At 43.6% G+C, this 26,588-nt stretch overlaps 1 pseudogene; it reads right to left on the minus strand.

The window, feature by feature from the left end:
• Positions 1–3,438: 3,438 nt before the first annotated feature.
• LOC121441394 overlaps positions 3,439–26,588 on the minus strand; it is a 48,290-nt pseudogene continuing 25,140 nt past the window's right edge.

Genomic DNA, 26,588 nt, shown 5'->3' on the forward strand with positions numbered 1-26,588 from the left:
TTTTTTTTTCAAGACAGGGTTTCTCTGTAGCTTTGGAGCCTGTCCTGGAACTTGCTCTGTAGACCAGGCTGACCTTGAACTCACAGAGATCATCTGCCTCTGCCCCCCAAGTGCTGGGATTAAAGGCGTGTGTCACCACCACCAGGCCGTAGTCCACTCTTTAACACACTGTTCTCAGTCCCGCACAGCTGCACAGCTCTTTAAATGCTAAGTGAGGTGAGAAGAAAGGTTGACAGTGGGTGTGGTCATTATCCACCCACAGGACTAAAATTCCTAAGTCAACTGGAACAAACGAACATTATTATAACCAGTCAGATTTAAGCCTGAAAGTTGCCTGGTGGGGGAAGGGGATCTAGACAGTATCTTTGGCTCCACATATTGTCCAAGAGCTTGAAATCTGAAGGTTGCCCTGAAGGTAAGGTGGAGAGCATCGCACAAGACAAAGGCTTGGTGCAATGTGCAGAGTCACCATGAGAAAACCTGCCTCAGTGGAGGGACAGTGTCTTAACAGGGGCTCCACTGAGTGCCCCAGCACCAGATGCCCCAGCACTGGATGCTGCACTGGATTCCCCAGCAATGGATGCCCCAGCAACGGATGCCCCAGCAACAGATGCCCTAGCAATGGATGCCCCAGCAGGCAGAGTCTCAGAGCAGCATCAAGGACCAGTCCTTTGCCTCTATCAATGTCCAGAATTATTTTCTGATCAACTCCCTCCGAAATGCTTCTGTACAAAGCCTCTCTTCTCATACTTCACAGCACTTTCTTAACCAGTGTCCTCAGCCCCAGACTAGGGGCTCACTCAGATGACATTCTTCCTCTGTTAGTATTGTATCTCTTTCCCTTGCTGGGACCCTCCCAACTAAGACCAAATGCAATTTTCCTTGACTGGGCTTTACTAATCTCTTTCTGTATTCACTTTCCAGCAAACGTTTAACAATAGACCCTGAAAAAGAAAGAGGAAACTTTAAAGAACTTCCATGATACAATTTTTTATCTTCCAATTTCTGTGGCCACATGCTTTATTCCCCACGCACGCCGTGGATGTCACAACTCTCTAGCTCACACCACTTGCATCTTGAACATTTCCTTACCATCAGCCTAAACCCAAAGGACCTTCAAAGATAGACTCAAATATCACCCCTATTCTTAAGGTCACCTGCTTCCCCAATTGGAATCAGATAAGCCGTCTTTATTCCTTTCTCGGTCTCTGGGGTTTGATCCTCTCTCATTCTGTTTCTCATTAGAATCGTGTAGCAAGGATGCAAGACAAAGCCTAAAATGTGGGTTCTCTTCATGTTTCTAGCTATTGAGGAAAATGAAAAGGACCTGAAAGGTTCTCACATGTGAACCCACTGCCTTGAAAGATGTGATGAAAAGCTGGACTTAGGAATGATCTGAGTGGTAACCTGGTCTTAGGAATGACCTGAGTGGTAACCTGGTCTTAGGAATGACCTGAGTGGTAAGCCTTGAGGTCCCAGGACTCTGCCCTAGGACAGTAGCAGGAGCCTGAAGGGGATGGAACCAGAGAAGCCAAAAGTTGCACCCAGAGTTTCCCACAGGGGTTTAAATGGCTCTGGGGAAGAATGTCCAAGAGTTGATCTTAATAAAGGTTGTAGTATCTTTGGGTTACCATAAGGAGTGCTGTTTGAGGGTTTTAAGTTACCCACTTGGAGAATAGCATAGGAATTTTACAACTCCAGACACTTATTAAAGATACATCACAATTTGGTTCTTCAAGGATTATCCCTCTGCCATGCATCTGTATTGAAGTCTTGGTCCTTAACTGAAGGCATAATTGGGAAATAGCAGAACAATTTGGAGGCACAGCCTAGTGTTAGGAAGTTAGGTTATCAGGGTACATACCACTGAAGGGGATGTTGGAATCTGGCCCCTCCTGTCTTCTTCTTGTTCCCCCTAGCAGCTTTTCCTACCTAGTTCTTCCACCATGGTGTTCCACCATGTGCAGGTCCAAGAACAGTGGACTAAGTGACCGTGAACTGAGACTCTGAGATCAGGAGTTAATAGCAAAATTTTCTCTATATAATTTGAGTATGTGAGATATTTTGTCACAACAAGGGACAAGACATTGATAATGTCTGCTGAATAAATAATAGAAGCATGGTATTTTTCTTTAAAGAATTTCAGTTTTGGGCTGGAGAGATGGCTCAGAGGTTGAGAGCACTGATTGCTCTTCCAGAGGTCCTGAGTTCGATTCCCAGCGACCGCGTGGCGGCTCACAACCATCTATGATGAGATCTGGTGCCCTCTTCTGGCATACAAACATACATTGCAGGAATGTTGTATACATAATAAATAAATAAATCTTTAAAAAAAAAGAATTTCAGTTTTTATAAAACGACACACCTACCAATTCTCATCCTTCTACTGTGACCTCGGGTTTTCCAGGGAACAGACACATACACTGTCATATCCTGAGCACGCCCTCACCCCTTCCCCTCATAAATGCCTTCCTCTCCCCAGGGAGCAATCCTCCTGCCCCCACCACTTGATAATAGGAAGGCTGCAAAAAGCAGCTAAGCAACCTGCTGCTGCTTCCACACCTGAGTGTGATATCCAGGCTCAGCACATGCCTCAAGCTTGGCTAATCAGATTTGTTCAGATGAGATGTTTGCCAAGCCAGAAAGAGAACCTCTGTTTTCCCTCAGAGCCGCGAAGTCTCATGCTGCCGTATTTATTCCCTTAGACATGCCGTTCCCAGCCACGTTGTCTATTTGAGCAGAAAGGTGATTTGAAAACAGGGAAGGCTAGAAACTGCAAGAAGATGGGGATGCGGGACAGTAGATAGTACTTTTCTGTTTGTGTTTTTAATTAACATTTCCATACCACTGAGACAAGAAAAATATTTTCTTAAATCCTAATAAATCATAAACAGATATCGTAAACCCCATGTTTGAAAGATCCCACCTGTGAGTGTGTCAATCCAGCCTCCGCAGGCTCGTCCGATTTAAACTGTTTGTTTCCACTCTGCAGCCTGTGTGGCACCGGTGAAGTTCCGAGCCGCACCGTCCATGTGCTGGAGGGCTTTCTCTCACACTCCTGAGCCCTTTATAAATATGTCAAGTTTGTTATCTGTGGGGGGTCAGGCAGAGGAGATGCCAGCACCAAGACGTGAGCCTCACAACTCTCTTACCCTGTCAGAGTGGGGAGGAATGTCTGAGATCCGAAAGCTTGGTTATCTTAAGCCTGCTTTCTCTTTGTTCTAAAACCATTTTCCTCCAGATACCTTCCCCTCGTTTCTGATTTTTATTTCTGAAACCGAATGCCAAGCTGGCTCTTAAAATCAAAGAACTTTAGGCAGAAGGGGCGGCGGGCGGTGGGGGAGAGGAGGCTCAGTGTAGAAACAAGACCAAGAATTGAAAGGTTGATGAAAAGTAAATCAAAACTGTCTTCGACCATAAACAGATCTGAAAGTTGAATTATTCAAGCCGGCAAAAGTTCTGGCTTCCACCTCTGTGCCGCAGGACCTGGAAACAGATAGCAGGGGCGTTATTTTATAGTTTTTACTGCCACCCTCATCAGCCACCACAGAGCACCCTGTTGTCTGTCCCCATTGCCACTGGGAGGAACTTTGCATGCAAAGAAGCTGGGGGGGGGGGTGGTCTCTGCATTTGTATAGCAGCCTCAAGGTCACACGTTCAAATTTCTACAACTCTTCATAACTGAAACTTTGCCTAATTTGTGTGATAACGGGTTATTAGATAAAGTTGTTTATATCATTTTCCTTTTCTCTTTCTTTTCTTCACAGAAGGTCACAGTTGGAAACATGAGACTGTAACAAGGTAGGTAGTTTTAGGGAAACTCAAGAAATTCCTATTTCCCTCCCACTTGCAGCCTTTAAACTGGGATTGTATATATCTGCAGTAAGGCCAGGCATGGGGTAGGCTCTCTCCAACTCTGTTCTGTTTCTGACTAAATTGATGCCTTCTAACCCCACACTTTTAAAAGCAATTGGGTTTTCAACAACTCTAAGTTAAAACTTTTCTCTTTCCCTTGGATTAATTGTGTGTGGGTGGGGGGGAGGACTGAGAAGGAGATAGATGATATAGATAGATTATAGATCATAGAGAGATGATAGACAGACAGACAGATAGATGAATGTGTGTGTCTGTGTGTTTTTTACACTTTATTCAGCAGGATGAGCCAGCCAGGCCTTCCCTGGAATTTTGCTCATGTGGTTGGAGTAGTCCTGAGGAAGAATCCTGCACACAGCTAATTTGTATCTTTGTTGGCTCCTTTGTATTAAGCCCTCCTTCTCTAGAGAGCTGCAGCCAAACTTAGGGATAAGGAAGAGAAGAGAGGCGGATAACCAGAAGGCCCAGCCTAACAGAGGCCTCATGAAGAGAGCACTGGAACACTATGAGATGAGGTTTCTTCAGCGTGGAGTGATGCAGGCATGGAAAAGGACTTTCCCAGCCCCCGCCATAGTAACTCCAGTATAGAAGCTTCTGCCCTCCCATTGCTCCTCCTGCGTCCTCCGTGCAATGGGGCTGATGAGGGCCCCAGGGCCCCAACAGGCGTATGAATGTTTATCTCCCCACCACGGATGCCAGCGAACTGCAATGCTGGCAGCAAGCTTCTAGACAATCGATGTCTAATAAAATAAGTTTGGAGGGCTAAAATCTCTGCCGTATCTCTCAGCTAAAATTGCATACAGATGCCGCCCAGCGCCTGTATTAACTTGTAACTGCGAACAAATTATAAGGTTTTAAGATCACAGAAAAGTTTTTGAAGTTGAAAATAACCACCATTACAGACAAAATAACCTGTCACTTCTTTCAGAGTTCAGGGAAATAGAATGTTGTTAAGAAAATAAAACACCCTGGCTTCATGCCAGAGTGCGGTGCTGCCTCCTCATGGGCTCTAAGGGGCTTCAAGGCAGCCAAGGGGCTGCGTGTTTAACTCCATCATCGCTCTTAAAAATGTGAAAAACATTTCAAGTTGACAAGATGGAGTGCCTGGTATAAATAAGATTCGTTTAAACATTGTTGGAAAAGCAAAAGCCTCTAAATCTTAATTTCCTATGAATCAAACATACTAATTATAAAACGACCAAAAAAGTAAGAAAGAAAAATATCTGATTTGTTTTGTAGAAAAAGAGTCAAGGCCACACGTTTTAGATCTGCGTTGTTCTTTTTGTGTGGTTTCCCTTAGTCAAGACAAATGATACAGAGTTCATAAGCCATGACTGATAACGAAAAGTTCCCTGTCTACTGGTAGAATATCAGTTCTATTAGTTTCTGAGTTCAGAAAGGCTGTGGCACATTATTGTGACAATTACAAAATTCAGAAGAGTACGATCTAATAAAGTCTAATTGTGTTCCATAATCCTGAGAGTACGGCTTTCATCACAAAGGATAAGTAAAAAAATATGAAATTTGTCAGGAGCTGTTTTCCAACACTGGATTGCTCTGGATATATGGAACATTTGCTATCCAAAGGGAGACGGTTCTCTAGAGGCTTTGCCTCTGCAGCTGTGTTCTAGGGTCTAAACATCGTTGAAATTAATTGCCCCGAGGTTTGACTCAAGATTTCCCTTTGAAGGGCACACTGACAGTATGTTCTTTGAGCCTAATTATTCCGCCACTTCAAACACACTCCTTCAGCTGAGTGGGAGGGGCAGAGCCGTCTGCACACAGGTTCAGCATCTCCCACACCTCCCCTCCCTGCATTCTTGGTTCCCCATCCTGAAGGCCATGTCATACGAGCTTTTATTTGGCCTAGTCCATGCTTCCCCTCAAAGAGCAGAAACTTCTGTGAAAGAATCTAAAGCAATGCACCAAGTGTTGGGGCGTATAGATGACAGAACCCATGATACACACATTCTGAATAAGGTGTATGTTTGCCTCAAATAATGAAAATGAGAAAGATTTTTAAATGTCAGTGGTGATATGGAAACCAGCATGCTTTAGATATGCTAGAAATGTCAGACTGGAAGCATTGACACCCCTCACAGCTTGCATACTCTTTTTGTTTCTTTTGCCACTATGTTTATAAGCATGAGTTATTTACGAGGATTTGTGATAACATCACTTGATCTAGGAACATTGGGGACATTTTTTGTTGATGTGAGGGTGTCAGATTCCACTCGAACTGGAATTACAGACAATTGTGAGCTGCCAGTGAGTGCTGAGAATTGAACCTGGGTCCTCTAGAAGAGCCAACAGTGTTCTTAACGCTGAACCATCTCTCCAGTCCAGCATAACTTGATCGAAGGGTCATAATGTCTACACTCTACTGTGCTCTTAAAACTCTGTACCTTGAGTACTTCACAGAAAAGACCCACTCCACTGACCACCCAGCACCTGGTCACACCTGATCTTTACTATGTTTGGGACTGTCTCCGTCTGCTACATGTTGCTATAACTAAGTATCTCTGCAGAGTTTAGACAGAAAAAGGGTTTTCTTGGCACGCCATTATGGAAATCCAAGCGTGTGTTACCAGGATCTGTCTGACTTCTAGTGAGGATCTTCTGCTAGAAAATGAGAAAGCACAGACACATGTGAGAGAGGAAAAGAAGACAAAGAAGGCCAGAACATTTTAAATCCATGGTTCTCAACCTTCCTAATGCTGTGACCCTTTAATACAGTACCTCATGTTGCAGTGACATAATCTTGTTGCGGCTTCATAACTGTAATGTTGCTTCTGTTATTAATTGTAGTGTAAATATCTGATATACAGCATCAGAGTTGTCGGCACCTGCAGCTTGAGAACCCCACTGTTGATAAGAAGCTGTGCCACTGTCGCCGGGACTGCGCTGATCTTCTCACGAGAACAATGCTGCTGTAAACTGGGCCAACACTGTTCCACTAAGGATGAAGCATTTATATAGAGTGCATTTATATAGGGTAAGAAGTATGGATTCTAGCAGAATACGTCAGGCTCCGAATTCAACCAGGGACACCAAAGACCAGGAGGCGTGTCTTGTGTTTCTCACAGCTGCATGATGGAAACAGCCAAGCCTGGAGCTGGAGATGGCTCGGTGCTTAAGAACATTGGTGGATCTTACAGAGGAGCCCTGGTTTGATTTCCAGTACCCACATGGTGACTCACAACCATCTATAACTCCAGTTCCAAGGGTTCCTATGACCTCTCCTGACCTTCAAAGGCCCAAGGCACACACATGGTACACAGATATACAGACAAAGCACTCATACACTCAAAATAAAATAAATATATCTTTAAGTAAAGAGAAAAATGAAAGAGGGAAGGAAGGAAGAAAGGAAGGAAGGAAGGAAGGAAGGAAAGAAGGAAGGGAGTCAAACCAACAAATGCTTTGGTTTTCCTTAACATAAAATCTAAGTCATGGTGTTAAAAGCAAGGAGATAGTTTTTTGGGTTTTTTTGTTTTGTTTTGTTTTCACTTCTTTTATTTATTTATTTTTTTGTTGAAAAAATTTCCGCCTTCTCCCTGCCTCCTATTTCCCTCCCCCTCCTCCCACTCCTCTCCCCCTCCCCCCACTCCTCTCCCCACTCCTCTCCCCCTCCCCCCACTCCTCTCCCCACTCCTCTCCCCCTCCCCCCACTCCTAGCCTGTTTGGATGCTCACCATCCTGGACCTTGATGGAGGAGGGGAGGACCTTGGACTTCCCACAGGGCAGGGAATCCGGACTGCTCTTCAGACTTGAGAAGGAGATCGTTTTGAATTTGATATAAGAACTTTGCCATGGTGATTTTAGATAAAAAGCTTAGTATTAGAGAACTCTTCCTCTCCTATCGAATTTGTCACAGAGAGTCATGTAAAAACCTTCCGTTTGGTACTTTGGGTTTTCTTTCATTCTTTCAAGAATCTATGCTTAAAATATGGACTTAAAATTAAAAGTGGGTTAAATTCCTTACTGAGGACATCAGCTGATAAATTAAGAAAATAATTGTAACTACATAACAGGCTTGGATAGAGATCAATATGTCTATAGGCAGATAGAGCAAGTAAATAAATGTTCTTTAAGAGAGAATAGACGGTCCAGTCATCTGATCTTTTAACCGATACATAGTGAGCCACCATCATGTGACAGACGGCACACTAAGTCCCGAGAACATGGAGAGGATGCACCCCTTTCCTTGTCTTGTCAAAGACAACAATTAAATAAGTAAATTCCATTGGTTACAATTAGCAGTTCTTACTATTGTCCCCGCATCACCTCCATGCATGCCACCCCCCCCCCTTCTGTCTCATTTCAGGGTAAGAGGATAACAAAGCCCCAGGCCTCCATCCCTGGTGCTGGTGGGAAGCTCAAACTATCCAAACCCAATGCCCGAGGGAATCCTCACCACATTAAAACCCAAGGGCACTTGTTTTTCTTTTCTCTCAAGCCATCCCAGCCTGGCTTTTGTGTCTGCTCTGCTTTTCCCAGAAAATGCCATTGTGTGAGCAATAAATGTCCTTCTGCCATTTTGCTGCATGTGTGTGGCATCATCGGGTCTGACATCTGACTGATCACCGACAGGTGCTCCCTGGCTTCCACAGGTATCCACAGCACACACCCAGGGAACCCGGCTGCCTGGTACTCCTGCCCTCATGTGAGCCCTTCCCTCTGAATGTGGGCTGAGCTGGGAACTCACCTTGGCCAACCAGAATGCAGAAAAAGTGGTTTATCTCTAAAATTAGATTGACATAAAGATGCTAGCTTCTCCCTTATGTACTGGCTGTTATTCTTTTTCTTGTGCCGATAGAAGTCAGTTCACATGTTGGAGGGACCTGGTAAAGAGAAGCACATGAGGAGGAACTGAGAAAGACTTGTGGTTGACAGCCATAGAAACAGGTGACCATATCCACCTACCTTTGTGGAGCGGAATCCTACCGACATCTGTGAGATTTCCAGTACATCTCCCAAATAAGCCTGTGTGTGACCATTGTTCTAATACCAAGTCTTATACAAAGGAACTGCGGCTTAGAGGACCCAGGTAACCTGTGTGTAGAATTTAGACCCATTCAGACGGATACAATTGCTGATTTTGATCTTCTAAGTAACAGGGATAACCTACTAAACACCAGCAGGTAACCGATATGACGCAGTGTGGTAGTGGCGGGGATACAGAAAGATGGAAGGGTACTTTAGGGTGATGAGGGAATATTGCTCAGCTGTGATGTGGTGAGTGAGGCATGGAGCTGTGAGAAACCTGGAAGACTAATCAGAGTGTAGGTGCTGAAGACACTTAAGGGTGGCTGGACCAGGTAGCCTAGAGATGATTTAATGCATGAGGAGCTTGATGTTCTGGAATGTGGGAGTGTCTTCGGAGGACATGCTACGGAGGAAGGTGATGAACAAAATCACAACACTGTCATCCTTGGGAAACTTGAACCAGTCAGTCTAGATCTTTGAATTCAGACGTGTGCATAGGATCTAGGAGTCAAGAAATGTCTTGGTAGATGGTATATCTCTAAAAGGCTGACTTTTTAGACTCAGGAACAGAGATAATGTTTCTAAGTTTAGCAGTGCAGGGACTGCCCCTCTGCCCTTCTGCTTCCCAGTCACGCCACATAGATGCCTGGGCTCCACACAGACGCAAACAAACCCTCCTAACAGCAAGCCAAGAAGCAGAGGGACAGGTCCACAGTATTCCCATGGGAATCGCAGACGTGGAGACAATATCATCAAGTCAGAACTATGGTCCAAGCTGGCAGGACTCAAGGTGCTGGCCGATTTACAGAGACACTGGCGCCTCAAGCCTTGGACACCAGCGCTGGCGTCAGTGCCCTGGTAAGAACTCCAGGCCTTCCACTAAGAGGCATTATTTTTCCCTTTGAAAAGAACAAGGGAGAAGCGATACAATGGACAAGGGGGGAGAAGAATATTTCAGGTCACACATGAAACATCACCATGCAGTTACCATCCATCCTGGCTCCTGCATTTGGAGAATAATTTAAGAAATCCAGAAGTTCCTCCAATCAGGATGAAAGAAATAAAATAGGGAAATGGAGAGAGAGAAAGAGGGGGGGGGGAGAGAGAGGAGAGAGATAAAGAAGAAAGAAAAAGGAGATGAGATAAGGGGCAGGAAGAAAGTATTTTAATTAATATACTTTGTTTCAGAACAGTTTAGTGTTGCATAAACTATTGAGTATATTGTGCAGTTTCCGCAAGCTTACCCCTCGACACAGCTTATCTTACTGTTGTCAGCAGTTTATATTAGACTCCTGTGGCCATTAGTTCATCTAATTAACCAATACTGACATATGATTAGGACACAAAGCCCACAGATTATTTATTTACATTTCCTCAATATTTATATGTTACTGATATCAAACATGACACTGCCATCATCATGCCTCCTTAAGTAATTCTGGGATGTGACATTGTCTCAGATTTTGTTTTTGATGATCTTGATAGTCGTGCATTCTGAACAAGTCAATGAAGCACTCTATTTTATCTGAAAGAGTGTGCTGAGATGGGGTTATGAGTTTTCAGAAGAATAAATGCCATTTCAATGTCAATACTGTTTCCTGTCTTTACCTCCACATTGACTGGCCTGGGCAACATGATGTGGTAATATTTTCACTTTGGATGGAGTCACTACGATGGAGGAAACAGGGCTCCAGGGGAAGAAGTTGCACTGTCTGGTTAACCTGAAGACTCAGACAAGACAATATGGACCTGTTAGCTGAGGCCACCACAACACCAAGACAAATGGAAGGGGAAGATAAAAGGATGTGTTGACAACTTAGAGATGGCCTAAGTCTGTAACAAGTTGTACCTACTTTGAGAAATCTGCACAAGAAGAAATAACTGAAGTTGTAAAAGAAGACCCAGAATGGGCAATGTCCCAAAGCCCAGGAGAGAAGCCATGGAAATGTGCTGTAGCTGTCAGATGGGGGGGATGGGATGAGCGTGAACATCACTGACTACCACGGCTTCTGTAGGAGGATGGGATTATGCTGTCGGGAACTGGAAAGCGAACTGTGAGTATTTACACATAGCGGGAGTCTAGAGCCTGGATGTTTGCATTAAGAGGGAGGAAACAGTCAGAGAGCAATGTTCTATGGAACTGCAGATCTGTAGTGAACGGGTGTATTTATTGGTTGTACAAGTTGGAAGGAACCAGTGAAGGAAGAAAGAAGTCTATCTCGTAGCAACTGAAAAGATGGGGAAATTAGCATAACAGTTGTGCACATTGCTTATTCTGTATACAAAGAGAGGGCTACAATTTTCCTTAAATTTAGTGCTCCTGAAAGATAGGTGGTGAGTCGTTCCTCATTTTCTGAATCAAAATCTAAGCATAGGAAGTCAAGATTTGAACCCAGGCCTCTGAGCTACACGTGCGTATTTGCCACCCTCTGGTCCCTGCTAAAGCCTGGGTGGCACACTGGGGCAGCAGAGACGAGGGAAGGCAGTGAGTGTGGGTGGCACACGAGAAGTTGCATAACAAATATTTGTAGGATGAAAGAAAACTCGCAGAGCAGAGATACGGGTATGTAGCCGTAGGGAAGGAAGCTGCTGCAGGTCACGCTCCACAGTGCTGGCGACGTCACCAGCAATGAATGTGCTCAATGTTCTTCAGGAACAGTGGGCCACTTGTCTTAGTATATTACAGCATTGCATTTCACCTCTGTCTTCTCGTTTATCTGAATCCCAGGCCCCTCGTCGAGGAATCCCTTGAATGCCCGAAGCCAGAGCTGGAAAATTCTTTGGGCGTTTCCAAGGCAAGGAGAAAGCAAAGCTCAATGAAAACCCGAGATCCAATAGGCTGCAACTCAGAGATCCCCAAATAGGTCTAACAGAACCTGGCTTGGGATCCAAGAGTGTGGAGCCAGGGATTTGAAATCCTAGGAACTGAGAGTCAGAGCAGAAGCCCTGAAAAATGATCTTAGCAGATGGTCCCTCCCAGAGTCCCGTTCTTAGCTTGTCAGTCACGGTGATGAACGACCAGGCTGGCCAGTTTAAAGGGTTATGAGAGGTCAGATACCTCCAGGTAGTGAATATTCTGTGGGCAGAAGCTATGGGATTTTTTCCAACAATTATACCCACGGCATCTGGCACAGAGGACGCGATTTTAAAAAGATTGACTATAATGGCACAACTGCCGTTTACAAATTGAAACTCAGATCTTTCTGGAGTATTAATAACTATCACATTGTGACACGTTGGGGCATGGACTTGATCACTTAAATTCAATAATTCAATCTTAAACTACATGACACTTGGAGTCATGTCTTACAGACTACATCTGGCATGCTATTGAATGTTTTTTAACACATATACAATTCAAACTAGGATGATTAATGATTAGCCTCCCAAGGGCGTGCTATGACTCATACATTGGTTAATCATTCTTACTAATTACAGACAGCCGTACTATTAGAAAATTCCTTTACTGGATACATAGGCAACTCGGGCATACCTCTGAGCTCTTGAAGTTTCCCCAGGTATCCTGATTTGATAAGAGAAATAACATAACATGTTACAAGGAAAAGAAGCAATCGAGACGACTAGATTTTATGAGATTGTGGGAATAATGAAGCAGCTTCTGGGAGATCATTAGCTCGCTCTCTCTCTCTCTCTCTCTCTCTCTCTCTCTCTCTCTCTCTCCCTGATATGGGGCTGAAGTTCCTGCAGGTAAACGGGACTGACAGTCCTAGTGTGTAAAGTAGGGGTGAATGAGGATACACTGTAATCCCAACAGACAACATGGAAGTATAAACTGAACACCATACTCATCCCTCAGGGTGTACACACTTGGGATGCAGGGCACCTGCAGAAAGGACTCAATCCTCTGTGAAGCTGAACATCTGTGTATGCAGGACACCATCACATACAAGAAAACACAGGGAGAGCTGCAAGCCAGTTTTTGAGCCACATTGGCAATGTCGGCCGATCAGGAACAAGTACCCACAGCTCAGCAGTGACAGCCAGTGCCTAGCTTCCACCTTCGGGTATGTCTCCAAAGTGCACATCAGGGACTGAAGAGATGGCTCAGCACTTAAGATCGCTAACTGTTCTTACAGAGAACTCCCACATTGTGGCTCACAACCAACCAGTAGCTCCAATTCCAGGGGACTGAATGCTTCCTACTGATCTGAACAGGCATCAGGCACTTACGTGGTAGGTATACATTCAGGCGAAACCCACACAATATCATAATAATCTTTTTTTAAAAAAAAAATCTGACACTAGATTTTCCATGACCAGTTATCATGTGGAATCATAAAGTTTTCATGGAAATATCATTTCCGATTAGCTGGATGGATACAGCATAAAATCAGCGCGCTAAGCAACGCTACCCACCGTACAGATGTGTTTGCCACTTATCTGTACTCCCCTGCCCCCCCCCCCCCGCCATGCTTTGCAGGTTACCCCTGCACACTTTTCTGGGTTCTTGGCAAGCACACCATCCTCTGCACTTGAGGGGAGGCTCCTATACACCTCTGTTCAGGTGCTCGGTGCTCTGCAGCATGGCAGTAGAACACTGTGCTACAAGTGGCCAAGGCCAGCGGAACCTCTTTTTACTTTCAACCAAAGAAACGAACTATGACAGTGTCATGGGTCTTTTACCAACCATCTATAGTGCTAAAGAAACTGGGAAGTCTGCAACATCCTCTCTCTACTCCAGTGTTCATTCTCTCTCTGACTTTTCTCACTCAACACCCATTCCACATAGGGCCATGCCAGTAGAGCATACCCTGCTACACCTGCCAATTGTGATTTGGGCTGTACAACCCAGACAGGAAAAAGCACTGCTCGACATATTTCTGAAGACTGCCTAAATGAGTCTTAAATAACACACTCTTGGAATGCCAAAATGAAGTCTAATTCTTGTATGAAATATAATCTGGTTCCTTTGTTACCTTTTTCTTAACTAAGAGGTGAAACCACATCCCTTCTTCTGTGTTGTGGTCTACACCAAGAGCACCAAGAAGCAATAACTGAGCAAAGAAAATTCTAAACATACCTAAACAATCAACACTTTTAATCATTTGTCTGCTCCATATCAACTCAGTAGAAAGAGGAGAGAGTCCTCCATCTCCAGAATATATGGGATCATCTAAAGATTTTTTTTTTTACTAAATAAAAAATTTTGTATTTGCATGTTTTGAGACTAGGCCTGCTCTAGTTCATACAGCCAAGGATGGCCTTGAATTCCTGATGCTCCTGCTTCTACCTCCCAAATTATGGAGTTATAAGTGTGTGCCACCAAACCAAAACAAATAAAATCTTAAACATCATATCTGGCTTTCAAGTTCATTGTTGCGTTGGTTTTCTCCAAGCACAATAGACCAGTATTTATTTTAACTTGTTTAAAATAATCACTGTTGCTGGTGGGTCCTGTTGTCTCCACCACTAACTCACATCTGTCCCATCTGGGAAATGACAGCTTGTATATAATCGGGAGGTCACAGAGCAGAAGGTCCAGCCAGTCACTGTGATGCTGTAGCTCCTCACAGATGATATTTCACACTGCTGAATCACAGCAAATGAAAATGGTGACAGCGATGTCCTTGGGGGGCTAGTGTGCAAAGTAAGACTTGGTATGTTTCTTCTCAGTACTCAGTAAGTTTCCATCGTTGCTTGGGATACTATCAAAAATGACATAGGCTGACATAAACAACAAACCTTTTTCTCTCACAGTTCTAGAGACTGAGAAGCTCAAATGACAGTCCTGATAAACACAGGATCTGGTGAGCGCCTGCTTTTCTTTTTCATACGCACTATCTTTAACTGTGTCCTCACATGCTGGGAAAGGGAAGCTGGTTCTCGGGCCCTCTTTCAGAAGAGGACTAACCTCATTCCTGAAGACTTCATCCTCATGGATTTCCTACTTCCCAACTCCACCCACTAATGCCTTCACTGATAATCTACTAGTGTCAGAATTCCAAATATGAATTTTAAGGGGGAAACAAATAAACCACAGCAACCTTACCCTATAGAAATTATCATTCTTTACCACACAAGATTCACCTCGGCTGTGTATACATGTATGCGTGTCTGAACTCATATTCTTAACCATCATCTGTTACATCTACCTCCCCTACAAGGCATTTCGGCTTTAATGTTGTGTCCTCCCTTCAGCTAGGTAGGAAGTGAAATGAATTACAGTAGCGTGAGGAAATGCACAACAAAATAAAAAATCTCCAATAAATTTAGCTGCAGTCAACCCTCTCTTATATTCCAGTCTGGTTCTACCAACAGATAAACTGGACATTGAATTGTAATCTACTGCTGCTCTTGGCCTTTATGCTTATTGCAAATATAATGCTAAAATGTGTAAGGATGGTAAGTTAGGACAAACTTCCAATTTCTTATGAGAACAGATGGAGTGTATTGTCTATATTCACCTTATTTGAAGCTGTTAAATCATAGCATATGTGTGTTATACTAAAACTTGTAAAGTTGGAACAATGTTAATTTTTTCCTGCCGTTTCTTATTCCCCAGATGTACTTTTCATTGTTTTACTAAATAAAGCTATTTAAATCCTTAGGGGAGGAATTTCTACACTTCCCATGCTTTTCTCATTTAGCAGAATAATACAAACAATAAATCATTTGATTCATTTTGCTGGTTCATTCTCTCATTTGCCCCATACTCACTGAATAACTACTGAACTCCTACTGTGTACCAGATATTGTTCTAGACTCTGTAGAAGTGGGGCTTGGCTTCTTGTCTAATAGACTTGTGAAGCTGACTACCAGAGTAAATGTATATTTTGCCAATGACTGCATGATATGAGCAGAAATAGAGACAAAATACTATGTGGTTAGGCAAGAAAGAAAAAATAGTTTACATAAGACAAAAGGGAAAAGTGACACTATGGAGATGATAATTCCACTAAATATCAAAAGATAAATAGATACAGGTAGTTGAGAAATAGAGGGAAATGGTTTTATGCAGGGAGAAAAAAACTGAGGAGTGGTAGAGAGCTGAGATCCGGGCACACTGAGCATGGGAAGCGCGGCTGAGATGGGAGTGTCAGCACAGAGAGAGACAAGCAGAGAAAGAATGTGGGCAAATGGCCTGGAATGAATGGGAAGTATTATTTTCCTGTTTCCAGCCATCCTGTAATATACTAATAAGGTCTAATGATGGGCTATTAACAGGGATTCAAATAAAGAAGCGGAGATCATGCCAGTCTAGGAATAAACCGAGTTTTCACAATAAGGAGACAGCGGGGGCATCTAAACGGTGAAATTTCTTCCTTGCAGCTCATACATCAGAAATAGCTGTAAACTATTTGTAAGACACCTTCACTGCTGCTCCATCTAATGTACAAGAATGTGTATTTTACAAGGAGGGGTGTCTTGCATAGGTAGGGTGTAAATAAGAGATAGGGGATTTCAAAGAGACAAAAGCAGAGTTGGCTGGTCGGTGGGGAATGGCCAGAAGATGTACGGCCCATGTGGCCAACAAGCCTATATGGGTAGATCAATAGCTTTTAGAAGAAGAAAGGATACAGGAATTCTCCTAATTTTGTGATTAAAAAGAAATCTGGCAAATGGAGATTGATATAGGTTTTGAGAAAGGAAAGCAAGGATAATAAAAACAGTGTGGCTTTGCACACCTGAGCTTCCAGTCAGCCAAACCCATGAAAGCCGCAGTCTCAGCACCGCTGCAATGGTGGGAAACTGAGAGCCTGTGCTGCAGCTGAGTTTGCCAGTAGCCACCACTGTCGGCCTCCAGCCGGACCACCAAGCCACGGAGACCATGGTCTGCACCCCACCCAGACGCAGCAGGAAATGAAGGCCCAGAGCCTCCTGGTTCTGGGTCCCATAAGTCTGTGGGGCCCTGGAGAGTGTAGATCTAACCCCGCCCGGCCAGGAGTCAGTGGAAATGGAAACTGATGTCTGTAAGCTAGAGAAAGCTCTTGCAGCTCTGATTAGAAAGATAGCTTACAAACTTGAAAGATTTCCAGAAGTTATTTGGGAGCTAATTGTGACCACTGTCCTATTTAAAGCTGTTTACAGGGCACCTTGAGCCACTCAGTGAAATTGTTAAGGGGAGCAGTGACCCAAATTTCACAGACACCTTACAGACACTGCTAGACAGGTGCTGGAACAGGTGGGCATGTAATATAGAAATAGCAGTTGTGTTATATTAATTATGATCAATATGGCAAGCATGTATATTACCTACAAAACTTACTCCCATGGCAGTGTTGTGACAAAATGATCCTCTTTTATGTCGATACTTTCCTGTTTCACCAGTCGAGGTATTCAACCCTTATTTTGAAGCAGTAGCTTGTTCAGTACAGAAAAGCTGGATGGATCTAGGTGGTACTTTGGTAGGGAACCTAACAGAATCAATGTTCCTTATACTAGGCAACAAATGATTGGTTGTTTCAAAATAATGATTCTTGGGAAATTGTGCTTGCTCAATTTGTCAGTCAAACTGATAATCTTTTTCCAGCTGATCAGTTGTTACAATTTGCACAAGTGCATTCTTTTATTTTTCCTAAAATTGTAATGAAAGATTCCTTAAAGGCCTAACACTACAAAAACAGACAATGGGTCTGGATATATTAGCAAAGCATTTCAGCAGTTTTGTTCCCAATAAAATATTGAACATGAAAAAGGCATTCTTTACCATTCTCAGAGACAGGCACTGTGGAGCATGCCCATGACTCCTTGAAAACACAACTTCAAAACATAAAGTGGGGTAATTATACCCTCAGTTGCCACATAATGCCTTAAATCATGCCTATTTTACTCTAAATTTCTTGAATATGAATGCCCATGAACAATATGCCGTGGTTAGATTTTGGCCTGATGGCACCAGAGTGACCTTCACTAAAGCAAAATGGAAAGACCCTTGCACTGGATTATCGAAAGGATCCAACCCTGTTTTTTTTTTTTATTGCGAAAAGAAGAAAAAAAAACATAAACAAAAAACAAGTTTCCACCTCCTCCCAGCCTCCCATTTCCCTTCCCCTCCTCCCACCCTTCTCCCCCTCCTCCCACCCTTCTCCCCCTCCTCCCACCCTTCTCCCCCTCCCCCCACTCCTCTCCCCCTCCCTCTCCAGTCCACAGAGCAGTCCAGGTTCCCTGCCCTGTGTTAAGTCCTAGGTCCTCCCCACTCCGTCCATATCTAGGAAGGTGAATATCCAAACTGGCTAGGCTCCCACAAAGCCAGCACATTAAGTAGGATCAAAACCCCCTGCCATTGTCCTTGGTGTCTCATCAGCCCTCATTGTTCGCCAAGTTCAGAGAGTCCGGACTGAGCTCCCAAGGTCCCAAGGAGGAGCAGAAGGAGGGAGAACATGAGCAAAGAATTCGGGACCACGAGGCGTGCATCCACCCACTGAGACAGTGGAGCTGATCTACGGGGAGCTCGCCAAGGCCAGCCGGACTGTGACCGAAAAAGCATGGGATAAAACCAACCCTGTTTTTTAATATGGGGTCAAGAACATGTTTGTAGTTTGTCATAGGAGGAGAGAATGAGGCGTGATGGCTTCCAAGACATCCAGCCCAGTGTCTGCAGCAGAAGGATGACAGCCCTGATGACATCATAGCCACTGTGTCCCCACGGAAGAGCCAAAGTGACTGTGTCCCTGACTTTCTTACGTCATCATGCTGCAGTCTGTGAAGGGAGGGAAGACCATGGTGCTAGTTAGTGATTCCCAGCTTCTTGGTAGACACTGCACACGTTTCCAGACCTTCACAAATCCTATTTACTTTGGAGCCAGCCCAAGAATGCTGACCGAATGTTTGTCCATTCATCCATTCTGTATCTTGGGACACAGAACTCATTTTTGCCAGTATTTCAATTTGATATTGAAATAAAGGACCTGAGAACTGAGACCTCAGAAATTTCCCCTCTGGGGGAGAGAGGTTTGTTAAAGCAATGGAACGTTATTATGGAGGCAATGTATGACTGAAGCGCCTCTTCAGAAAATGAGGAGGAATGGCAGGAAAGTTTTTGCTGCTCCTCAGAGACTAGGACAGTTCGAACTTGTCTTTGAAAGCTAGAAGCAGCAATACAATTGAACTACATAGGAGAGGAAAAAGACTCATAGCTCACCCATCACAGAAACCTCTTTTGATCTTTTGATTAGAACAGATTTAAGAGAATTGTGATCTGGGGCTGGAGAGATGGCTCAGAGGGTAAGAGCATTGCCTGCTCTTCCAAAGGTCCTGAGTTCAATTCCCAGCAACCACGTGGTGGCTCACAACCATCTGTAATGAGGTCTGGTGCCCTCTTCTGGCCTGCAGACATATACACAGACAGAATATTGTATACATAATAAATAAATAAATATTTTAAAAAAGAGAATTGTGATTTGACAAATTGTGTGTTGTTAATTTTCAGAATTATGGTATTGCCCTGTTAATGTTGGCAACTGCTTGAGTTCACTATGAAAATGTTACTGATTAGAAAAAGGTTAGAGTTTGCCTGAGAAAAATTTGACATGAAGTCAATGAGTCCTCAGATTTGATATGTTTAATAAGACAAATTTGGATTTTGATGCAGCTAAAAACTGTTAAAGACATACTGGACCAATTGAAAAAGGCCATCCCATCTTGGTCATCCTCCACTCCTTTATTAGGAGAACTTGTGGCCATAGGAGCATGTATATCACAAACCATTATCTGATTGCATATGATTAGCAAGTTGTCTGTGAAATCTTTTGATGGAAAGTTGGCTCAGAAGCACACAGAGCCTGTCTGCGCACCCTCTTTTAACCCTTTATTAACAGAAACTAGTAGTCAGTGATGGGTAAGATCTTTTTCCTTCCAGGCAAACTAAGACAGGATGTACATGATGGAATGTATGTACCAAAGGTGGCTAAGTCTGGAAAGTGGAAGAAGATGGACTAAGCCAGACACAGTTGTCTGTCCTGCAGCAGAAGAAGAGGCTTTATTAAATAAATTAAAAGGGGAGGAGTATGTGGGAACCCACATAAGTGGATCCATTCCGCCTTGACCAAAGGTCACAAAGATTCAAATCTTTCCCTGCTACTTCAAGATTATGACAGGAGGTTTGACCTAGGGAGTGGCCGCCTACAGGATGCTTGGTCTAAGGTTTGGTCACTGCATGTCCTGCCTAAAGAACAGAATATAGTTGCTTGACGTTTCGGGTATTGGAGCAGGTAATTGCTCTGCTTGTTCTTTGTATCATGTTAAAGCGGTCTGTTGCCTTCTCTCCCCCTCCCCCACCCCCGTTTTTAGATCGGGGTATACATGCATATGGGAAATAAAGGCAGGCAAAGTCAGTATTCACCAGATTGTCCCCCCGTTTTTAGATCAGGGTATATACGCATATGGGAAATAAAGGCAGGCAAAGTCAGTATTCACCAGATTGTCCCTCCAGTTCTATTCTGCATCTCATTCCTTATAATACTAGATGAGTGTACTGTTTGCAGTAATGACAAGGGGTGGGGCCAGTTCTCCTGCTTTCTGGTTCTCAGGGTCAGATCTTCCACACCTACACCTCAGGGTGTTACACCTCTATTGCGTTACCCAGGCATGGCGTAGGGGCCACTCTCCCTAGGGGTGCAGCAGATGAGGGTCACAGCTAGATTTCTGAGAGCACTTCTTAATGATGCCATCTACATCAATTGACTTCTGAGCCTTAAATCTACAATGTCATTCAACCTGGTCCTCTTACATGCTCCATACTCATGAGTGATACTGCCCACTAAAGCTCCCACATCTGCCATATTTCACATGTCAAATCTGGATGAATCACTTCCTGTCTTAGTATGTTCTACCTTTAGTATACTCCGGTCAGTGAATTACCACCACAATTTATCCGTTCAAGACCAAAATGGTACTAGTACTTAGTACTATCGATGTACTCCTCTTCACTCTTTTCCCATCTAGATCTGAGAATCACCTTACCAGACAAATTGTTGCCTACATACACTATCTTAGCCATATACCCCAGAAGAAGAGTAAACACAAACATTTGCAACAAATGTTTGATAACTGTTGATCACTTAACATACGCAAAATTGGTTTTGCTCCTTACACTTTTAATTGGCAAATTTCTTCTCACATCCTAAGTGATGAGTTTTGTTGAGACACATGTTCTATCGTAAAACCTTTCACTGAACCATCATAGCCCTTCTTGATCTATATACGGTAAACCAGAAACGTGAACATTTTGTTTTGCATTTTTTTGTTTTGTTATTTAAAAGCGAGTGTTACTTAGAAACCCCGGGAGTAAGAGATGAAAGACTGGGTAAGGGTTCAGGTCTCTCTACCCTATCTTCATTAGCTTTGCAAGTCCGACTTATCTACATTCTATATGGTTCTAAAACCAGCACTTGGCAGAAATCTTGACAAAACAGAAGAAATGCCAATAGTGGCTTCTTTTCCTGCTGCTCTTTTCCTTGCTGAAATGGCATCTGTGTGTCATCTGTCCCTCTCTGAATATAGGAAACGTGTTGGCATTTACAAAATTCCAGCATTGATTCAACATTTTCCCAAACCTTCACTGTCCACAATAGACATGTTCAAATCCATTCCATCTTAGAGAAATGTATCTCATCTCAGGGAAAAAAAAAAAGCCTTTGCTGTGCACTGTTGCTAACCCTTATCTTTACTGGTGATGACAAGTGTTCAGGGAGAATTATGGGGGAGAGGAGTAAATTGGACGCATATTCTTTGTGTTTAGTTCTGAAAGACAGATTTACATATCAGAAGGAGACAGTCTGGCTCCCAGGCCTGTGAGATGTGAGAATGACCTGGTTAGATGTATGAGCTTGTAGGTACTCAGTGCTGGTCTGTGGGCCAGCTGTACTGACAGGACTGGCAGCGTGCAGAGAGTGCAGACTCCGGGCTCCATCCCAGACATCCGTATCACAATCTCCCTGTGCTTTTATTATGAGATTCCATACGTTAGTTAAATGAATAGTAAAGCTTGAAGTGGAGTCAAGCAATGAAGTGTGTGATTGGAAGAATACCAATCAGTCATTAAAAGTAGTTTTCAAGATTTTGTCATTATTTGTGTATATCTGTGTAAGTATATTTATTATGAGATTCTGTAGATCAGTTAAATGAATAATAAAGTTTCAAATGAAGTCAAGCAATAAAATGTATGACGGAAAGAATACAGATCAATCATGGAAATGTATTTTTCAAGATTTTATTATTATTTGTGTATATCTGTGTGAGTGTATCCCAAGTACATTTCAATACCCAAAAAGTCCAGAAGAGGACACTGGATCTCCTAGAGCTGTCCAATGTGGGTGCTGGGAGCCAAACTCAAGTTCTCTCAGAGGTAGAAATGCCGTTGCTCCAGCCCCCCAAAAACGTATTTTTAAATGATGGTCTTAGGTGAAAACTAAGCAGGGTCTTAGCCAACGTGAAGAGGGAAAGCTAAAACCCTGAACTCTTCAACTTGATCCTTTCACCAAAAAGGATGCATATTTACCACTATACCTGTCTACAAAGGTAGAGCCACAAGCATCCATAACCCACCCATAATCACAATACTCATGGACCAAGTGTGGCCCCTTAGAGCAATGACCAAAGCTTCAGAGCCTCCTATACATCCAGTGGTTATTCGTTTTATCAAGACCCATATTCTAGTTCCATCATACTTCTTGCAGACTTAGAAATGAATATTACTTGGTAACTAATGAAACTCTATTCCAATTCCAAAGCTTTTTACTAGTCTGAACAAGTCTGTGTAGCTGTACCTGCCCCTAAACCTTGTTGTCATGGTATATTCGGATGAAGATAAGTAAAGTCAGAGTATAAAACTCATAATTAGACTTTTGGCAGCTTGACTCCTCATGCTCTTCCTTCCTCTGCGCAGTCTCTGCATCCTTCTTAGCTTTCCTTTTCCTTTCCTTTCTCCCTCCCCCCTCCCTTCCCTTCCTCTTCCCCCCTTCACTATTCTTCATCCCTTCTCTCTTTCCACCCCCTCCACCCCTTCCTTCTTTATTCCCTCCTAATTACATCTGGGCCATCATTAGCGTGCCTTACAAATATCTCTTTGTTTTAACCGTTGTGCAACATGCATGCTTAGGAAGTATACCGTAAGGAATTCCCATGTATGTTCTTCCGGATTGACAAGTATCCCCAGAGAGCACTATTATAATTTTCCTCAAATGTAATAAAGATGAGGGATTAAGGAATGCCAAAGGGTTAGGATCAAGGGGTAGAATATCCGTTCTTCAGAATGGCTGTAGGAGTTTTAAATAGACCCAATTTTTGTGTCCGACTCGGTGTCCATTCATAAGCAACAGTAGACCCTCTCTTTTGATAATCTGCTGGTGGAAATTCCCTGCATCCTAGCCAGCAGCGAGGAATGTTGCTTAAAGCAGGATTACCGATGCCTTTAAATCATACTGGGCAAAGCTGCCTATGTAAGGAAGAAAAAAACAAAACCTAGCTCAACTCAACTTTTTTTTTTTTTTCAAAGTAGAGGGCATGTGTCTTGAGAACAAGCGGGGGCCAGAGTAAATGTATTAAATTGCAAATTAGAGACTCACAGAGCTAGTCTTGTGTTCTGCCACTCTAACACCAAGTGAAGACCAGGGATGTGACTGAGTGGTGGAGTCCCTCTCCGGCAGGCACAGCGCTGGAAGTAAAGCCAGGTGGTTTGTTTCGTGTCCCAGATCCCTCATTTCTTCAGCTGTACAATGACAAATTCCATCTTCCAAGTCCTTTCAACTCTGGCCTCCTTTGTTATGAGGAAATGATTTCAAAGGGAAGACCTAAAGTGAGGCTTAAATGACCGAAAGGGGAAAGAAGCCTGGCCTAAAATAGCGGCAAACTGCTTGGCTGAACAGCTATCTAGTTCTTGCCTGAGAACAACTGAGATCAGTTGAACTGAGGAATTCCTGCCATGCTTGTGGTCTCTGGTTCCATATGAGGAGGAGGCTGTCTTCCCCTCTTTCCTCCCCAACAGGTTAGAACCTCACCTGGTAACCGCTGGATTTCAGCTGTGGGCTCGGGGTGCCAGGGAATAGAACGGGTGTGTCTGAGGGAGGAGGTGTCCATTGCTAGGGGCTGTTGAGACCAGAGTTCCGTTGGTTCACAAAGACTCCGTGACAGCAGTTTGTCCATCATGAGCCCGCTGCTTGTTTTTCTCATACTTTCTATCCAAATGGAGGAGTAGAGGACATGGATGGCCTCAGCAAGGGTTCCGGTCACCCTCCACAAAACCTCACAGCTTGACGGGAATAGTTCACTGTTGGACTCTTGGAAGTGTGAGAACTGAAGAGGAAGGACGCCTCCCTTCCGTGTTGTCTTTCCGTACAATTATTTTAGGGATATCATCTGCAACATCAAGACTAAAAACCTTCCCGGTTTGTAGCTCTTCCACTTCCGTGCAGCTTGAGCGAATCGGGAAGTCCAAAGGTCACACTCCTTCACAGGGCTGCTCAGTGGAAAGGCCTGTGTTCGCGCTGAGCGGTGCCCTGCAGCCTTTCACGCTCTTTAGAGGGCTCGCTGTTGGCAGGGTCAAACGACGCTAATTTTTTCCACAGCTGCAGAGGAAGCTGTGTGTGTCACGTCACCAGGTCTAGTGGCAGTCCAAAGGCCACAGTCCCAAACAAATCGGCGTTCGGTTATGTTAAGACTCAGAAATTCAAGATGACCAAATTTCATATGCTCACATGCCACGATCTTATTTCTAGAAAGCTCCAATTAAATGTTTGCAGTGCTGTGTGAAGTATGCATTACATTTACTAATTTCATCTGACAGTGGTTTATTTGGCTAGAACGCACAGTACTGTCTGTGTGCCAGGAAGATTGCTATGTAATAAGCAGAAAAAAATGGAGCTCATAAATGTTTGTGGAGGACTGGAATGTTCTACACTAAGATGAAATTTCAGTGATGTATTATTTGAAAATTATAACAACACTTTGGAATTTGAAATGTCTGATTGCTACGGACAATAAAGCTATATACAAACAGCCTCTGTTCTAGGGAATCCAGCAGCCTCGGTCTCTCTGCATGCAGAGGAACTCAAATTCAATAAGGTTTCCCAGTCGAGTCCTATCCGTCAGCCATAGGGCTTCAGCAGGGGTTTCGTTTCTGAAGCACTGGCTGAAGGATAGCGAAGAAATCACACAGGCAAAGGCTGAAGAGGCTAAGAGATCCTTAGCCAGAAGTTGTCAGCTAGCCGCTGGGGTAGAATGTCGGCAGCGGTAACAACGCGTGTTCTCTTGGTGCAGGCAGGAAACGGCATCCCCAAGCACAGCTCATTACTCAAAGGCATGAAAGTCCTGACTGGAACAGCTGGGCTTTTTCAAAGCTTTTACCCCTCAGTAAGTCTGGATAAAGTAACAGGCTCTGAAGCTAATTGTAGGTTGTTTTTAAATACAGTGTGAGGGCTCTCCAGTTTATGAGCTTTCTTTTCTTTTCTGAAAGGATAAAAGCAGCATGAGTGTGTGTGTGTGTGTGTGTGTGTGTGTGCGCGCGCGCGCGTGCGCGTGTGTGCGAGTGAGCACACATGTGTGTGCGTTTGGGGTAAATGAATGGTATGTGAGTGTGTGTGTGTGTGTGTGTGTGTGTGCTCACATTTGTGTGAGCTTGTGATAGGTGGATGTGAGTGAGTGTGGGTGTGCATCCATGTAAGTAGCGGGTGACTATGTAAGCAGCACACATGTGTGTGCGTGAGTGTGAGGTGGCTAATGGTGGCTGCGGTGTGATTGTATTTGTGACTGTATGTGAATGTGGCCACATGTCTGTGTATGCGCACGCATAGAAGGTGGGTCGTAGGTGTGAGTGTGTATGTGTGGGACTGCGTGCAAATGCGTGAATGACCGTGCATATATGTGCATGAGTGTGTATATGAGTGAAGGGTGACTGCGTGTAGTTTCCTGAATGTGCGTGTATGCTAGTGAATATGTGAGTATGTCTGTATAAGTCTGGATCATTGTTGCAATGTGCACAGGTCAGTGTGGGTAGGTGACTGCATGTGTGTTTAGGTGCAGGTGTGTGGTGAGTGTGTACATAAATGTATATGGGTGTTGCTATGGATGCATTGGTGTGTAGACATATATACATATGGATTATAAATGCATGTGTGTGTGTATCCCCCAAAGGTTCTCAAAAAGCTAAATTAGAATTACCATATGACCGAGCTATTCCTCTCCCAGGTATATACCCAACAGACTCTATATCCTGTTACAAAGGCCTTTTTTTCCCATTCATTGCTTCTCTATTTACAAAAGCAAAGAAATTGAGTCGTTTGAGATACTCATCAACAGATGAATGGAGAGCAAAAGTGTAGTGTGTCTATACAATGGAATATTATTCAGCCATAAAATATGAAACTTTCAGGTGGATCTAGATGATATCATATTAACTGGGACAACTCAGTCTCTGAAAGACAAACATTTTGTGTATCTGTCCTATGTGATGCTAGCTTCTAATTCACATACATTTGTATTTACGTGCACGTGCTTGTGCATAGAGGCAGCAAACTGAAATGAACCATGAGCAGAAGGGAAGAGGACATAGGGAGATGCATGGGCCATGCAGTAGATAAGTGTGACTCTCCGCTGTAAGGGATAACACTTGGAATATAAATACTTAATCAGGAATGAGGAGGAGGGAGAAAAGAAGTGGGGATTCAGAACTTTAATGCATTAAGGAAACACGCTACTTTGTGAGATAAGTTTTAGAAGTGGGTATATATCCAGGAGAGGGATTTCTATAGTACATGGTAGTTCTACTTTTA

The sequence above is a fragment of the Microtus oregoni genome, unplaced genomic scaffold (genome assembly GCF_018167655.1).
Source record: "Microtus oregoni isolate MIOR12 unplaced genomic scaffold, Mior012 000077F_ref0000221, whole genome shotgun sequence".
Taxonomy (NCBI): Eukaryota; Metazoa; Chordata; class Mammalia; order Rodentia; family Cricetidae; genus Microtus; species Microtus oregoni.